Source organism: Pipistrellus hanaki (genome assembly GCF_964339955.1).
Source record: "Pipistrellus hanaki genome assembly, chromosome: 1".
Classification (NCBI taxonomy): Eukaryota; Metazoa; Chordata; class Mammalia; order Chiroptera; family Vespertilionidae; genus Pipistrellus; species Pipistrellus hanaki.
The window spans coordinates 120,237,420-120,242,325 of NC_140503.1; positions in this window are offsets into that span (position 1 = coordinate 120,237,420).

The window sequence follows — 4,906 nt, forward strand, 5'->3', positions numbered from 1 at the left end:
CTAGTTATACAAGAGATATACATGCCCCATCAGAATTTCAAGCTGTCAAATTATCACTCCGTACATCACCAGTGTGAAGTTATTTTAATAGTATATTCTGAGTAAGAATCAATGAGATCCACATTCAATAGAATAATGGATTAGAACTTACATTTAATTTACTATTTAAACATAATTGGCATTGTAGAAACTTCAGGAGTATTCTTGAATTTATTATAGACAAAGAAACTTTCTATAGACTTTTCATATTCAATATTGTTAAGGGTGAAAGGATGGCAAAAAAATTATTAATACAGGCACTCATCAAGTGTGCAAGGTGTGTGGCTCTCCATGTGATATACACCAGGAGTAGATCACCAAGACATGAACTCAAAATGATGATGTGTGTTGTGAATTCCACACAGAACCTATTATGACAATGTGTATTTAGTAGATATTCAGTTAATAAGTATTAAAAAAAAGAGGAAAGAATGAGTGGATTGTTAGCATCAGTACTTAAGTAAATATGTATAAACTTTGGAAGGGAGAGAGAGGGAGAGAGAGGAACAGGGGGAGATGAGAGACAGAGAGAGAACAGGAGGAGGAGGAGGAGGAAGAGAGAGAGGAAAAGGAGGAAGAAGAAGAACATGCTCTATGTCAGAAAATGTACAAGATATTAGGTGTCCTTACAGATCTCAGAGTTTTATAGAGGAGAGTGAAGAAAAAAAAAAAAAAAGAATGAATAAGTAAAAAGCGCATAATAACCAAGGTATGAAAATAGTGTGGCTACTTACATGTAAGTTAATTAGCACTAAACAAATTTTTAAAATTCTCAGCATAACCATTATTGCTTGTCTCATTTTTGGTTCTTATAAGTATATTTCTAGTAGCACATGATCTCATTCATCTAGAGCACATGTGTCAAACACAAGGCCCGCGGGCCCAATCCAGCCCGCCAGGCCTTGCAATGTGGCCCGCACCGCGCTGTCATCACTGCACTCCGCTGTCAGTTTATGACATTGTCAGTTTATGACTGTTCAGTAAACCATTCGGCCCGCGATTTAGGCTGGATTTTAGATTTTGGCCCCTTCTCTGATTGAGTTCGACACCCCTAATCTAGAGGAAATGATGAGCAACATAGACTGATGAACAAGAACAGACCCGGAGACAAGGAAGCATAGATCAAACTGTCAGATCTCAGAGGGAAGGTGGGGGAGGGTGGGGATAATAGGGAGAGATAAACCAAAGGACTTGTGTGCATGCATATGAGCCTAACCAGTGGTCATGGAAAACAGGGAGGTGGGGGCATGCTTGGGAGGGGTATGGGATGTGAATGGGGTGGTGAGGACAAATATGTGATACCTTAATCAATAAAGAAATTTTTAAAAATCCTTTTCTTAGTTATACTCATCATAGTTTATTTGTTCAGCAGCTATATGTAACAGAGGAAAATTTCCATCATCACAGAAAGCTCTACTACATAGAGCTGCAAATCGTGTACAATTTAAAATTTATTTACTGCTTGTCAGTGTTAGAAGAGATTATTTTCTAGATTCATGCCTGATTCAATAAAAAGCAGCTAAATACAATGTTAACATTTAAAGCTTGTTTTTTATGTCTCTTGTTTTCATTAAGGCACATCTTTTATAGTGTGTGACTGATCACTGTATTCAAGAGAATTTCATGTGCTAAAAGCTTGCAAAATAGCAGTTCCTTTCATTGCAAATTAGGGAGAAAAATAATGCTTAAACTATTGTATTTATTTACTGTATTCTATGATTTTGTATTATTTATATGTTTAAAAATATCAAATGCTCAATTTTACTACAAATGAAAGGGCATCTTAGGTGACTTCTCTGCTAGTTGCTGAGTACAGGTGGGTAACCACGCTGGAGTGTGGATGAACTCAGGGAGCCACTTGCTCTGGTTTCCAAGCCACCCCGAGATGTTCCCTGGAGGAGTGGCCAGTTCCACAAAAGACTAACTGGGCTCGCTGGTACTTAACTCTGGGAAGGCTATAACAGGGCATTGTTTGGAAGTTCAAAATGATTTCCTCCTCATTTCTGGTTTTCTGTTTCCAGTTGAAACTCTATCCCTCACATTTTCTGCTTCTTTCCTCAACTCTGCTTTGGTCTCTCTCAGAGTGCTTGTCCTCTCTTCACACCCTTTCTCCGTTGTATTCCAACCGTCAGCTGCCTCTGCCATCTCCGCTTTAAATCAAATCAGGCCCTGCCTGGTATTGCTACACTTGCTTGTCTTCAAGATCTAGAATAATAAAAATACCAAGAAAAAAAAAGTCAAAAAAAAAAAAAAAAAGAAAAGAAAGAAAGGAAACAAGTTATTTCCTCAAAATTCAGCTGGCAATAAGTCTGTATTGAAAAGGAAGATTGTTTATCACACACGCACAAAACAAAAAACAACTCACCGTTACCACAGTGATTTTTATGATTCCTAGTTATAACTGTTTTGTCTGTGTAGTCCTTATCTGAACAAAATTAAGTGGAAGTTAGGAATACTCATTAAATTGTAATCTATTTTTCTCATTAACCAATTAATCTCCATTTTTTTTAATCATATACAAGTAGAGAATACTTGCTCAATGCCACCCCCATAACTGTTACTTTCCCTAGAATGTATCACATATTCTAACATCTATCCTTGATTTAAACAAAAATCAGGGAACAAAGTGTGATTGCACCATTCCAAGCCCCACTCATAATTACTTTTTTCCTTAATTTGTCTTTGACATGAGTTCATCACTCTAGATAAGGAACATTATAAGACATGGCCTTTCAAAACTCATTGAGAGAGTTGTTATAAGTGGCTTATTATTATTATACCGTGTTCACCCTCTTGTGGTACTTAACCCTGAATTGCTGTTGGGATCCTCACTAAACCTACCTTTATGGCCAGCGTGTGCTCAGGTTGTCCCTGTTTTTCCCCAGCATTGAGAACTGTGATCAGTGCAGGGTAGATAAGTAAGCACTAGGTGTGTATTAAATCAGGTAAAAAATGTTTACATTGGTGCTGCTGGGAGCATTCAAAGGAGAAGACTCTGAACTATTTTTGTTTTGTGTTTTGCTTTTTACTTTCCACCATCCTAACCCACGATGACTCATTCGTCTTCTCTGCAAGGGCTGCTGAAACACAGATGTGAATGTGTAGCCTGGCCCGGAATCACTTTGTTCTGGAGCCATCAAATTTCTTGCTTCATCTATCTTTGCCCTCTTCATTCATGTTTTTACTTATGAATTTTTAAAAAACACACTCAATATATATATGAAGCAGAAACTTTATATTATAAATCTACCTGTATCTAATTGTGAAATTCTAAAGCTGAGATATTTTGTCTTTTGTACTGTAAATCAAATAGAACTAAAAAAAATTAATCCATGTAAATTCCCTTCATATTTGATATTTCCTAGTTAATTGAAAACAGTAACAGCATTTCAGTAACAATAAGAAATAGTGGCTTCTGGATCCCATATGTTCTGCTTGTCCTATCTCCTGGCTATTAAAGAGAAAAGTGTCAAGTTTCTACCAGTGACTGAAGAAAGATTTGAAGCTTTTAAATTAAAATCCATATCTTGAACAAGAATAAACTCCGGAACAACTGCGCATGTTGATACCATGTGTTGGCCATATATAAAGAACAAGGTAATAATTCATAATAACCCTAAAAGTCTGCTGATAGAAAAGAAAGCTTTGTGTTCTTTTAAAGTTCTTTAAAAAAAACAAACATGTTCTTCACTACATTAGCCTGATTTGATTATGTAAGAAAAAGGATCATATAATGTTATAAAATGAAGGCTTTGATCATACAAAGTGCCCAGTTATCTCACTGCCTCACTTTATCATTTTATAATGAAGAGCATTTGCTATTCCATGACTACAATGTATAAATATAAAATATAATCAATATGTTCAAATTAGAAAGATCAGCTGGATTTTCTGATTACTAAAGAAAATAAGCATTTGGTTTGTTCCCTTGTTCTGTAACTTTTATGGAAGAATCTAACATTGCCACAGACTTATAAAAAGGTAATTTTATATTCTTAAGATACTCCTTTTTGAGATAACATTAGCTATGTGTATCTCAAACTATAAATAACATTTTCTAACAGTCTACTACTATTTCCTAAGCTGGAAAATACTATAAAGTGATCCAAATATTCCTCCTTTTACCTCAAAGATTACTAAGATTAAAGCAGATGGAGACAAAATGTGAAAAACAAATACCTCTCTAACAATCTGTAATGTTGAAGCACTCTCACTTTTCCAGAAGTGAAGGCAAACAATTAAATCAGTATCTGAGACCTTGGGAGATTGAGGACTTGGTTCTGAGAGATAAACTATCAGACATTTAAACTGTCCACTGCTTTTACTGAGTCCTCACCTAAATAACTTCCCACAGCTAAGCTTAAGTAACCGTAGAAAAAAAAATGTCCTCAAGTGGAAATATTCATAAACTGAAACACAATCCCAGTGACCAAAATGAATGGCTACCAGCATACAACACTGGGAAAGGTAGATTATTTTAAAAAAGAAAATAGCAAAACAAACACACAAACATAGAAACAACTATATTTATTACATAGGATTTCATTAAAATAAAACAAAGATGGGTGTAGAGTGCAGCTGAATGAAGTGGAAGTCAAGTCCAGGTAGTCGTTTTAATCCTAATCCCCACAGAGCAGAGGAGAATAGAGGCGAGGAAAGAGTAGGGGGAGGAGAAAGAGGCAGAGGAGGAGGAGGAGGAAGAGGAGGGAGATGAAAAAAAATGAACATCTATAAGAGTTCTGTGGATTCTCAGACTTCTATTAAGCTGAAATAGTAATATATTTATACCTCTATCAGAAAAGTGCTATAACCTATATTTACAAGTGATGAATTTAGTTTGTGGCAGTATTGATATTTCATTATTTTT